Source organism: Camelus dromedarius, chromosome 29 (genome assembly GCF_036321535.1).
Source record: "Camelus dromedarius isolate mCamDro1 chromosome 29, mCamDro1.pat, whole genome shotgun sequence".
Classification (NCBI taxonomy): Eukaryota; Metazoa; Chordata; class Mammalia; order Artiodactyla; family Camelidae; genus Camelus; species Camelus dromedarius.
In genome coordinates, this window is record NC_087464.1 from 22688789 (window position 1) to 22702424 (window position 13636).

The window sequence follows — 13636 nt, forward strand, 5'->3', positions numbered from 1 at the left end:
CCCACTTCCCCATTCTGCCACCATGAAAGGTAACACAGCCTGGCCCGAGACAATCAGGAGTCAATGTGCAAGGGCCTCCCCCTAGCCCAGGCTCCCACCCCTAAGGGTGCTGCCTGGAAGTAGGGACCTGCGCCGGGCTCTGAATGACAGAAATGATCAGGATATATGCAGAGAGAGAGAAGGTCTATAAATAAATATACATTTTTATAAGACATGTTTAATTAAAGTGGATTAAAATTAACTTGCTTTAAAAAAAATTAGAAGTGCCCTAGAGGATTTCAGAAGCAGGGCAAGAGTCCCTGAATCCAGAGGCTTCATGGAAGGGCCCAGGAGTGCGATAAGGGTGGCACCTATTCCCTGCACGTGGTGTCCTGGGAAGGAGGTGGCTCACATTTACACAGCACTCTGTACACTGCAAGGTGCGGTCCCTGGGATGGCAGGCACATTCAGCCCCAGTTTACTAGGGGAAACCAAAGCCCAGAAAGGGCAGTGACTTGCCCAAAGTCACACAGCACACCTGTGGCAGGGCTCAGTGGGAAGCCACTGGTCATTTCTGGAAACCCTGGACATTAGGTTCACACTCAGCACTCCAAAAGCCCCTTACCCCCTGTATGCGGTCCCAGCCTGAGCTGCTGCCCGCCAAGATCCTCCCATCTGCAGGGCGGGGACTCTTGCTCTGTGACAGTCTGGCTCCTCCAAGGTCTGGCATGAGGACAGCAGAGGGAAGCAGCCGGGGGTCGGGTACAGGAGGCAGAAAGGGAGAGGACCCGAAATCAACAAGCGTTCCAGAATTTTAAGCAGTTTTTGGAGGAAAACGAGGAGCAGGTTCAGCTGTAGCAATTTGCTCCAGGGGAAAATTATGTTCCCGTGCTCTATTATACAGAACAGAAGGAACATTTGGTGGGTTGAATACTTGTTAATTTATTTCTCTGTTTGTTAATGGGCCCAACACAAGCGCATGCTCGTACACACACACACACACAAGCGCATGCTCGTACACACACACACACACACACACACACACACACACACACACACGCAGACACCAGGCGTCAGCAGGAGATGGCGCCGGGCTCCCCGAGTGTTCCTGCCAACTTCCTATCAAGTCATCACTCAGGTTCTTACTCCCTCCTCTCAATGCCGGGGGTCTAGAGGAAGGCGGTGTGCAGTTCCGGGACAGCCCTTCAGTTTCCTTATCTGAAAAAATGGACTTGGCAATGAGATGACCTGATGTCTAAGGGCAAAGCCTTTGACCTTGGAACGAGTGTCACGAGACACAAGAAGTCATTTTGAGTGTGTCTACAGACACACAGGAGATCCCGACACTGCCTGGGGCAATGATGCTCCACTGGATGGCTCCTTGGCACCTCACACCTAGCAAGTCCAAATGAGGACTGTCACGCTTCCTTCTGGCCCAGAATCCCAGCTCAGAAAACAGTGCCACTCAGGCCAGGCTGACCTCCCCTGACCCAGACTCTCGGCCCTCCCGCCCCACGGCCCATCTCCAGCATCTCCCCCATCCATCCATTTCTCCCCATCCTGAGGCCACCCCTGGCCATGACCCCACAGCTCACCACCAGACCCAGCACCCACCTCCCTACCAGGCTCCCTGCTTTCCCTGCCACTGGCTCGAATCCATTCTCTCCCCATGGTGGCCAGAACAGAATGTGAAAAGCACAAATCAGATCCTGTCACTCTCCGGCTTAGTGCTCTCCAGAGCTCCCCCTCCCTCGCCCCTGCCACCCCTCTGAATAAATCCAGTTCCTGGTAGGGCCTCCGAGGCCCCCATTTGCTCCCTCCTCTCCTCCCTCTCTCCCTCCTTCCGCATCCACCAGCATGCTGTCTTCCTCCTGGTCTTCAAACACACCCAGCTCCTTCCCATCTCCAGGCCTTAGTCTTGCTGTTCAGCCACCCGGGACGCCGTTTCTTCTCAGATTCGAGGTCACCTTTTCAGAAAGTCCTGTCCAGACTCCTCCCCTTCCAAAGCCGCTCAGCCCATCCCAGTCACTCCGTTTCATGGCCCTGTTTACTTCCCTCCAAAATTCAGCACAGTCTGAATTATTTGAGGTTTGGCTCACTGCCACTCCCACAAGAATGGAAACCACCCGAGGGCAGGTGGAATGTGAGTACCTTCTAAGTGCTGTACCCATACAGCCTAGAAGAGAACCTGGCCCTTAGGAGATATTTCATAAACACTTGATGAATGAATGAATGGAGTGAGTGAGTGAATGAATGAAAGAAAAGACAGATCAGCTCTAGACCAGAGGGGCTGGTGAGAAGGGGGCCAGGGCTCCCTGTCCCCAGTGTCTTCTGCCCCAGCCTCTGAAAGGTCTCAGCACCTGTTCAACTAAGGAAAGGGAACAGGTGGGGTGAGGTCTGTGGAGCAGCATCTATGACCTGGAACCTTTTCTCTAAACAATTTCAAGAAGCAGTTCCAGATCTGAGACTCAGGTCTGAGTCCTGGCCCCGCCACTCTTTGCAACTTACTTGACCTCTCCGAGCCTCAGTTTCCTCACCTGCATATTGGGGGGAAATAACAGGACCCATCTCCCAGGACTGTTCTGTGGGTGAATGAGATCGTGCTCTCAAAAATATGAGACAACGGTGATGATAGAAAGATTCCCACCTTTCTATCCATTTACAGATGAGGAAGCCGGAAAGGTTGTGGATTTACCTGGGTCCCAAGGTCGGAAAGTGGAGAGCTAGGACCAGATGCAGGCTTGTCTGACTCAGAAGCCAGGGCTCTTGCCCCTGTACTGGTCAGTCCTTGGCTGGGAGTGGGGAATGGAGCACAGGAGGCCTGTCTCTGACATTTGTACCTCGGTGGTCGTGTTCCTTTATTTTCCCCTTTCCCCAGGTTCAGCACAAAGACACTTCAGGAGGTTGGGAGTGCTGGCCAAGGAGCACAGCACTGCTCCCACATCCCTATGCCTGAGGCAAGGGAGCTGGGGAGGAGGCAGTCGCCCAAGCCCCGGACAGGTAAACTGAGGCAGGCAGAGAGCGAGTCTGTGTGGAGAGTCCCCGGGATGGTCTGAGGTGGGGGAATGTGCAGGCCCGAGACTCGGGAAGTCTGCAGGGAAGGAGGAATGCCACTTATCAAGCACAGCCCCCGAACCACCCGGCCAAGGGCACAGAGCAGGGGAGGGCAGCAGGACTCTGAAGACCCTGGAGTGTGGACTCTAAGGTCAGATTCTGGGCCCACCAACTCCCACTCAGAATGGCTTCTGGGGCTGGAAGGTCATCACTGAAGGTCCAGAGGCCTAAAGGTAAGGCCACCCTAGCAGAGACTCCGCTCAGGGCCAGCTAACGTGAGGCAGCTGTCAGGACTCAAGGTGCCTTCGCTTGCAGCTCGTGCACATTAAGAATTATTCCTCTTGGGAGCAAACAATTTGTTACAATATCCATTGCTCGCTTTTCCCAGCTGGATGCCCTCCCATACATCCTAGATTAATCCCAGAAGTCACTCCATTCATTTAGGACATGCCTGAGTGTACCTTCTCTTTTATTAGGGAAATTTTTCACTGTTTTGAAGCACACATAGGTTTTAATTTGGGGCTGAGATTTTAAAGCCTCTTTCAGTGGCTAAGACACATGAGTAGGCTTGTGGCTGGAAAGATTCTCTCTGTCCTCAAAACTGGAAGGGCCTGGCAGGGGCCACCGGACCCTCTAGAGGAGGGGATACACAGTACCTCCTCTCCAAGGAGCCAGGGACTGCAGACCTCAGTGCTGTGTGGCATTGGGGCACACCTTCAACGTCTCTGAGCATACCAAGGAAGGCAAAGTCTAGGAAGACCGATTATTTGGGTGTCCCTCTACAGAGTTCACCCAGGGAAGTCTGAGAGGTCATCACCTCTAAAACCCAGTCTTTGGGAGTAGCGTGGGACCAATGAAAAGGCTAGAAGTTTGGAGTTCAGAGGAGCCTCTCTGAGCCTAGCTTCCAGTTTCTTAGAATGAGCTAAGTGCTGCCCCATCTCTGGGCTGTTGTGCAAGCCCCAGTTCAGAGCAAGCCTGACTCAGGGTCTGGCACATGGTGGCTGCTTGATAAGAGTGAGTCTGCTGGTCCTCCCAACCCAGTACAGACCCCTCCCACTTCTCTTGGTCTCTTCACCCTCGAGAAGCCAGATTCCCTGCTTCCTTAATTCCAGCTTAAGGCTGCCCTTAGGCTGACCCCACCTCCAGCAAGAGCATCTCCACAGGCCCAACCTGCCAGTCCAGGTAGCTGCCACCAACCTCCTCTCAGGCCCTGTACGAGGCCTTCATACCTCCCACCCGAGGCCCCAGGGTCTGAGGAGTCCTATCTGTCCACACACCCTACAGTGAACCCCTGTCCTCCACCACAGGCCCCATGCCAGGCTCTGTGCTGGGATCCAGGTTATATGCCCTCTGCCCTAAATCAGGAGATGGTTGTCCCACTCCCAACTCCTAATCCCCAACCCCCACCAGGGCTCCAGGGCTGGGACCTCTTTGGACTCTGATTGCAACCCCTTCCCACACCCCACCCCCTGACTATGCCCCATCCCCTCCCCCAGATCCTCCTGAACACTAAGGTCCAGCCTCCTCCAGGAAGCCTTCCCTGACTTCTCCAGCCCTTATCTCCTTCCCTTTCCTGGACTCCCAGCATTTCTCCTCAATCTCTCTAACTTCACATTGCTACCCAAAAGCAAAAATAGTCACCTACTCATTCTGTGGCCACTGAGCCCAGTACCACTTGGTAGTCAGGAAGGATGGACTCATTAAATGATTCAAGGAGAAGGACTCCCACTGATGTGAATAGGTATCATTATGCCCACTGTGCCAATGCAGAAACTGAGGTTAGGAGAAGTGAAGCACTTGCCCAAACCCCGGGGCTGGGATGTGAACCAACCCCACCAAATGATGCTGTTAAGACAGAGTCCACAAATCCACATTCCACAGACATGACCCGCCAGCCCTGCAGTTCACACACACTACCCCGTGTGACCCCCACCACCTCAGCCCCACTGCTTTCTAGGCCCCCCAGGAGGAAACTGGGGTCCAGAGAGGCGGGGTCACTTCTCAAGGCCACACAAACAGTTAAATGGCAGGACTAGAGCTTGAATCCAAAGTCTCTCATTCCCAACCTGGTCAGACCCTCCCTCACAGGGTCTGTAGACCCAGCCTGCCCTCCCCTCTCCCAGGCTGCTGGATGGCCCCCTCCCGGTCCCCAACCAGCACATCACCCGCTCCCAATTATCGGTCCAACCCAGGACTCCAGGGAGAACCTGCACGGTCGGATGACCTTTCAGAGGGGCCGGGCTCTCACAGTTCTGGGTATTTACACAGGCAGCCTCGCTGCAGTGGCTTCCAGAAAGTAGGACATTCCAGGGAGGGGGGCCAGGAAGGCAGGTGTGGGCCGAAAACACTCCCGCCACCCACCACACCGCCTGGACAGCGGAGCCACCCTCGGCACGGTCTCCTCAAATGACCTTGGAAACTGCTGCGGGGGGACCCTGTGCGGCCAGGGGCAAAGGCCCGGGCTGCCCACTGAGGGGAGGGCCTTGGCCAATGTCCCCTCCAGCTCCTCTTTGCTCAGTGACCTGGAAGGCCTCGGGGCAGATGGGAAGAGAAGCCCCTTAAAAGGAGCAAGAACCCCTCTCTGCATCTAGGGGTCACCTCACTTCACCGAGCCTCTGCTTCCTTATCCGTAAGTGGGGTTCAGGTAGTAGCGGCCTCCACATTCTAGACACTCAAGTAAACTAGGCGGGCTTACCCCAGCAGCATCTAAGGATGCAGCTCTCCTGGGACACCTGGCAGACACTCAGCCCCAAGCAGGACAGATCTGATCTCCCAGAAAACCAGCCCAGTAGTGCTGAGTAGGGGCACCAAGCTGAAAGGCAGGTGGACACACCTACTAAACAGAGACAAAACTACACCCGGGATGTCACCAGGGAGCCTGGGGTCTCAGCAGCCAAGAGGATGCTGCCCCCTATCCAGACTGGCTGTTCCTGAGCACAAGGTCAGGCCATGCCCACAATTAGGGGCTGTCACCTACACAGCGCAACCTCCTCCCAACTCCATCCTGGCCTGAGTGGAAGAGCTGAGGGTCAGATGAGTGGAAAAAGGACCAAGGGTTCCCAGTAGAGGGCACCAGTATGTAGGGTTCAGTCTGGAGCCAGAGGGGCTTAAGGGCTGCAGAGGGCAGAAGTGGGGCTAGTCCTCCCCTCTTAACCCTCCCCATACCAATCCCCACCTCCACCGCTGAGCAGAAAGGAGCTGCAGCCCACCCCCGTCACACACAACCATCATTCTCAAGGCTGGGGGTGCCCACCTTCGGTGTCCCCCACATTCTTGTCTGCAGCTCAGACTCCACTACGTCTCTCTCCAACCCCAGCTCAAGGACTTTTATTATTCAGAAGAGCCTCTTGATTGAAAAGGCCTCTAAGGCATCTCACAAATAAGAATCCTTTAATTGGGAAGTTGTTAACTTCTCAAAGAGGAATTTTAATTTTGCTTCCCCAGCATCTCCTCTCCCGAAACCTATGAAACCTACGGGCTAAACACAAAGGCTAACAAGGCAAGCTCCCTGCGTACCCCTCCCCCAGCCACACAGCGCCCTCGGGGGCAGAGGCAGGAGTGGCAGCAGTGGCAGCTGCGCCCACCCCGATACGCACAGACCCCCGGACCCTCACCCGAGACTGCTCAAAGGCCTCAAACCTCTCCCTTTGGGCATACATGCTCCACACCCCTCACCCCCCACAAAAAGGGTGGCAAATGGTTGAGGGGTTAACAAGATGATAGGGCACTCAGACAGGGCAGGGGCCATGTCTGCCAGGTTCCCAGAACCCGACCCTCAATGCACAGCTCCCCAGAAACCCCTCTGCTGCCCTCCATCACTGCGTCCTGTGGCTGATGACTTTAAATTATACTTATTGAGCATCTACTATGCGAGTAGGAAAAGAGAGCTCCCGGGGGGCCAACCATGGCCCCTGCCCCACATTGAGCTGACCCACTCATGGAGGCTTCAGGGAAGCAGGTTCAGATCAGTACCACAAGGAAGGACTTTTTCCACATCAAAGCGGCCTCCAGGGCCTAGGTTTCCCTGGAGAGAGTGAGGCCCCATTCCTGCAGTTATGCAAGTAAAGGTCAGAGGTCACACTCTCAGGGACACCTGCACTCCCCCAGTATGAGTCTGGGTTGGGCCAGCGGGTCTCAACCTGGCCAGTCACCAGAAATGACGGCAAGGCTTGTTAATCATCCAGATTCCTAGGTTCCACCAGTGATTCCAGATCAGGAGGTCTTGGTAGACCCCTGAGGATGCTGACAACTCCTTCCTTTACATGCCCAGCCCCAGCCTCTGCCCTCAGCTGTAGCCTCACATATCCCTGGTAAGTGCAGCCTTTCCATGTGGATACTGACATCTTAAACGTACCACTTCCAAACAGGACTCTTCCTTTTCCTTCCAAACCCATCCCCAGCCCCCCTGAGCTCAGCTCAGTCAAAGGCACCACCACCCACCAGTTCCCAGGCTCTGACCTCTCACAGCCCACAGTCCACCCTTTGGTCTTCTACACTCAGCCACACCTCCCCACCCAGGCCCAGCCCACCAGCTCTCTCTGGACTGATGCTGGGGCCTCCTAGGGTCCTGCTTCTATGCCCCCTCCCCACCTCACTCCCCTCACCCCATAGTCTTTTCCTCATGAGGCAGTGAGAGGGAGCCTGTGGGCTATGAACAACTTCCACTCACACTCTCTAACAAGAGGCTCTGTAAGTCCATTTCCCAGCCCCTCTTCCCACCAGCTACTCCCAGCTCAGAGACTGTCCAAACAGCTGAGGGCTTGTTCCCTCTCCTCCAGTCTCTGCTCCAAGGGCAGCTCAGCCGAGAGGCTTTTTCCCAACCACCCTGCAGAGCGGGCTCCCCCTGCATGCTCGCTCCCCTTGTCCAGGGCACTTATTGCTCCCTAACCTTGTACTATGAATTTACATCTCTGGTCATTTTCTGTCTACTCTATTAGAATATAAGCACAGTGAGGACAGCGACCGGGTCTGACTTACTCACCTGTGAATGCTGGGCACATAGAACAGTGCCTGACACATAGCAGGTGCTCGATATGTATGTGTCAGATGAATGATGAATGAGCCACTGAATGAATGAATGACTTCAGTAAGCATTTGTGCAGTACCTGGTATATGCCACAAGGGAACAGAGGGGCAAATCAGGCTAGGTCTGTCCTGAGAGCCCCCAAAGTCTGTGGAGAGAAACAGATCCACATCCATGGGTAATCCCACCCAGCCAGTGAGTAGTGCTGGGGTGAACATTCATGTTCAAGGAGGGGAGGACTGGTAGGGGACCACCAGTTGGGCCTAGAGGTCAAGGAAGCTTCCTAGAAGAGACACCCAAACCCTCAGCCTCCCTCCCTGGCTCTTCAATGTCAGGGGCCACCCCTTCTCCAACCCAATTGAGGGGATGAAGGGAGGCCTATCTGACCAGCAGCACTGAGTCAGGAGTCAGTAAGTGTTCAGATCTGATGCATGCGTCCCTCCGGCAAGAAGACCTGGACAGGGCTCACCGGAGATAGAGGGGTTTGATTTAACTGCCACTAATCTCACCAGGGAGCGAGAGGTCAAGGACTGTGGTATCTGGAACTCCCAGCCTCCCCTGCCCTTCCTCCACCTGGCCACCCTGCCCTGGGCCCTCCCTGCTCCCCTAAACCTTTTCTTCCCATCATTGCTCTACATACATCATTTTGTACATCCACGTCCTATTTATGATGACACACTAGGGGAACAATCAAACCCTACCACAGAGAATTGGTTAAACATGCTACGGCACACACAGGCTGGAACATTATGCTGCCAATAAAAATTACAGTACAGAAGAGTATTTAATGATGGGAAAATGATCTTGGTATAGAATTAAGTGCAAAAGGCAGGTTAGAAAACAGTGAGTACAGCGTGATCCCAATTATGTCATAAATACCTATTTTGTAAAAGACTGACGGGTAAAATACCCAAGTGCTCACATTTCCCATAGAGAACATGCGGGCTTTTTTATAATCAGAAAAATAGAACATTTTAAATGTTCTACAGCCTTCAAGGCTCAGCTCAGGCATCCCTCCTCCAGGACCCTCCAGCCCCCCAGCTGAGAGAGCGACCCCGACTCCGTGTTAGTTGTTCCCCACCAACCCCGTCTCCCTGCCCACTGAGCTTCCTGGTGCCTTGTGCTGGCCCTGGGCAGCAGGGAGGCTGCTTCGGCCCCTGATGAGGGTGGGGGGAGGGCCCAGCCACCCACCGCCCTGATGCCCCTGCCCCCAGCCCTCCCCTGGCCCCTGGCTGCCTTGCAGGTAACCCTGGCCCATCCTCTCTCCCCATCTCCCAGCAGCAATTACAGGTTAAACTGGAGGGACTAATTAGCTGCTCGTTCCACCCAGGACTGATTGCTCACGGGTATATTTTGATGGAGATAACTGGACTTCAAATCGAGGCGAGTGCCCAGGAAGGAAATCCAGCTATCTGCTCCCCCCAACCCCACAGCTCCCTGAATGGGAGGACTGTCATCTGAGCCTCAGGCATACCGCAACTGTCACCCAGTCCTTCAGGAGAAGGGCTTTGAGGCCCACTGCCCTGCTGAGCCACTAGGTCTCCTTCCTCTGAAACATGGGGCTAACCTTCCAGTCCCACCTGCTGCCCCAAGCCCCCACCCGGCATCCCTCTCATGGGTCAAGAACAGGGCACTTATTCACTGTCACAAGCAAGGCAAGCGAGGCAGCAATCCAGATCCCCTTCCTTCCCCTTCGACAGCCTCTTCGGGACTTGCTGTAGTTTCTCCACATTTCCCCACATGAGACAGAGTGGGAGGCCTGTCACCTCCCAAATTGTGGGTGTCCTGCTCCTCATGATACAGTCCAAGAGGCCATCTGCTCTGCTCATACAGAGCCAAGGTCACCTGGCTGCCAGTGCTTGTCACACGCACCCACGGGGGGCTGAGCTTCATCCTGCCTTGAAGGTGTCTGAATCCGCACGTTTACTCTGGCTTGGAGCCCCATTAAATTTCACACGACGGAGCCAGTGCCAGCCTCTTGACAGTTTCTTGGCCCTTGACTGTCTCAGTCCACACATTTCCACTCCCTCCTGACCTGGAGTCATGCACACATTTGGTCAACAATGTGACAGAGCCAAGGACAGGGCCCTTCAGCTCCCCTTTAGAGACCTCCCACACCACCTGGGAACCCATTCGCCGGCGCGTCCATGAAACCACGTCACTCAGAAGAGCGCCCCAGGCTCCTGAGCTGGCTGCCAGGGCCCAGGGCACAGCAAGGACTAGTGGGAGGTGGCGCTGCCAGATCAGACCTCCTGGCCTTGACTTCGTGCGGGGAAGGGGAGATGGGAACACCCCCAGAAAGACTGCCCCTCAGTGGCCTCCCTACAGCCTCTCCGCTGGGGACACCACATCTACCTCCCATGGCCCACGCCGCCCCCACTCTGCCCGGTGGCTCAGAGTGGCCTCTTACCGCAGGTCGAGCAGGCGTCTGGGGCATGCCACTGGGCTGGGGGTCAGCCTGGGCTTGACTGGTCTCCCTCCTTGCCGGTGGGCACAGGAGCCTCAGGGCCTGTGGGCGCAGGAGGCTGTGGGAAAAGGAGATGAGCTGTCAGCCAGGGTCGGGGAGCAGGGGCAGTTCTGGGAAGCAGTGGGGGTGGGGGGGCCATGCACGCAGTGGGTCTGATCTCAGCAGGCTGGACCATAAACACTCATACATCTCACACATGCACACACACTTTCTCTCTCCTTGCTGACACACGTACCCTCACATGTGCTCTCACTCATCAGCACACTCATGCTAAAACACTCATACGTGCTGTCACATGCACACACACACTTACTCTCTGACACATTCACATATCACTCACACACTGACATTTACACACACGTGCTCTAACCCACTGACACACACTCACACACATGCCACCAGCCAGGGCAAGCGAGGTTCTGTGAATGGTGGGGTTTCTGGCAACAGAAAGGGGGCAGGGGTGTCTGAATAGGCACCCCCTACCCACTGGCTCTGTGACCTTGGGAAAGTCAAATTTCTGGGCCTCACTTCCCTCATCCATAAAATGGGGACACTGTCCCTCCTGCCAGGACTGCTGGGAGGATAAAAGGAGAGAAGGAATGCATGGCCTGGGGCGCAGCGGGGCCCAGTCCCACTCCAGGAGGCAGGCCCAGGGCTGGGCCCTGAGAGTGGGTGCAGCAGAGTACCAGGGGTGCCTCTCCCTGAGCCTGAGACCCCCACCTCCCAGTTCCCAGATCCCCACGGCTCCCACCCCTCACCTCCTTCCCCAGCCAATCCTGGTATATTCCTCCACATGTTCTCCAAGGGCAATTGGGGTTCCAGTCTCCCCATCCTCCACGAGTAGGGGAAGACACTAGGGAGTCCTGTCCCCTTGGCAAGACCCCAAGACACAGGCCTGGCTGGAAGTCCCAGGAGGCAGATCGACTCCCAGCTCTCCCACTCTCAGGCTGTGTGGCCCTGGGCCAAGCTTCCCTCTCTGAGCCTCAGTTTCCTTAACCTCTCAGACCAAGATCCAAATCCCCCTCTCAGATAAAGACCCAAATCCCTTTCTGAGCTGTTGCCAAGAGGTTCCAATCCAATTAGTTTCTCAAAGTGTGGGACACACATTACCGGAGGCGCACACGGGGATTCTAGGTGGTGCACAGACAGGCATTTTGATTTTCATAGGTGCATGTTTATTTTTCCATGTGTTAAAAAAAATGACAAGCATATTACAGCTGTGATCTCATGGATGTGGGGCTTGAGGAGTGCTCCGTGATCCACCTTCAAACTTGAGTCAACGCAAAGACAAGCATTAAGAAAGCATGAGTGCACGTGGCACCCAGAGGTGACTCTAATTGTGATGGGGAGAGGGAAATGCAGAAAGTCAGCATCTAAGTGGCCTGGCTCCCAGAAGCTGCTCCCTCTTCTTCCCTGAAAGGCCAGGCCAACCCCTCCTTTTTCTCTTAATTCCTCATATGGTACCACATAGCACAGGCCCAGGTCCCCAGGGGGACATACAAGGCCTTCCAGATGGGAAAGCTGGGGCTCAGAGGAGGCTGTAATAACGTAGGCCTCTGAGTCCTTCCCAAAGCCAACATTCCATCAAGTCTAAGATGCAAACGGTGGAATTTCTAGCTACGTGGTAGGTAAAGATGGAAGGACTCTCTGGAGGCAAGTCTTCTTGTTTCATGGACTGCAAACTTCTCCTCCAAGAAGGAGGCAGAGAAATGGGCCCCGAGCAGGTTCCACGGTCCACCTTGGCTTTCCCATCCTGATAACAGAGCCACGAGCAGTGAGGACCCAGCAAGAGAGGGCCTGCCTAGCCCCACAGTTCACAGCCCCAGTGTATGCCCCCTGCTGCCAGCAGGTCCCAGGGATGCCCTGCCATGGCTGCTGATCCTGGAGGACAAAGGGGTAGCCAGAGTCTGGGCAGTTCCTCAGGACTGGGTCTTCCAAGCCAGGCCTATCCAGGCAGGGGTGCCCTGAGTGGCTGCCCAAGCTGGCTCCCTGTAGATTGGCACAAGCCAGCAAGGCCCAGGCCAACCCGGGCAGCCCTGTCTCAGGCAGACCTCCAGACCACCTGGCTGGCAGCCCTGAGCCCAGTTCCACCTGAGCTGGCACGGCAAGCCATCCCCACAGCACCGCTCCAAGCCCCCAGCTACCATGTTCCAAGATAATGAATGGGCCTCCCGCTCCCTTCTCCCCAAACCTTTCTAAAGCTCCCACTCTCCTCGGTGGCATCACAAGGAGTTGCTATGGAAATGGGACCACAGGCAGAGCATGACAATGATTTGGGGCAGAGGAGGAGATGCAGTGGGAGCTGGGAGCTCTCCTGGACACAAGGCCTGCCTGTAGCCGAGTCCAGAATGGACATGAAATCCTAGCAGCTGGCGCCACAGCCAAGGAGGGGTGAAGGAAACCGTAGCAGAGGTGGGAAGGCTTCCAACCTTCCCTCCTGGCTCCCCGACTCCTCCGTGGAGCCCAGGGAGCCCTGGGAATCAGATGCCTGTGTGTTCAGCAGAATTAACTCATGCCCTGGGGAATGTGAGGCTTCCATGGAAACAGCTACTTCAGGATGTGCCAGAGTGGGTTCAGTACTGTGGGGGGCTGGCACCCAGTAGGTGCTCAGAAAACACTGTGATCAAAGAGGATAGTACTGGCGTGTGTATATACCCGTGTGCACGTGTATATACACGTGTGTGTGTGTGTAAGACAGAGACAAGCGCCTGCTCTGGTCAACAGTCACAGAATCTCAAAGCTTGAAAGGTCCATGTCCATTGTACGGAAGGGAGACTGAGGCCCAGTGAGGGTCAGGGTCAACCCAGCAAGTCAGCCAAAAAATTAAGCCCAGAGCCCAGGTCTCCTCTTCCCAGACCTGAACCCTCTACCCTATACCCACGGGTTTTCTTTCTTTCATTCATTCATTCTACTGCTGGTAAGCACCTACTTTGTGCTTGGTGACGGGGATAAAAAGACATGAAGTACAATATGCCAGGAGCTCAGAGAGGAGACAGTCCACCACGGTCAGAGGGAGGATGCTGGGACAGAAGTGTAAGGGGCTGCAGGAGCCCAGGGAAGGTCACCTCAAAGATTTCAGTTATGTGCTTCTGGGCCATGTTTCAAAGAGACTT

The 13636-nt window shown here is 55.2% G+C and overlaps 1 long non-coding RNA gene across 1 annotated transcript in view; it reads right to left on the minus strand.

The window, feature by feature from the left end:
• Positions 1–647: 647 nt before the first annotated feature.
• The window catches only part of LOC135318421 (uncharacterized), a 31562-nt gene continuing 18573 nt past the window's right edge, over positions 648–13636 (minus strand). Inside the window, exons 2-3 of the long non-coding RNA XR_004132974.2 lie at positions 10467–10581; positions 648–702 (exon numbers count right to left, since the gene is read on the minus strand). This is a non-coding gene — a long non-coding RNA (uncharacterized LOC135318421). The remainder of the gene's footprint in view (positions 703–10466; positions 10582–13636) is intronic.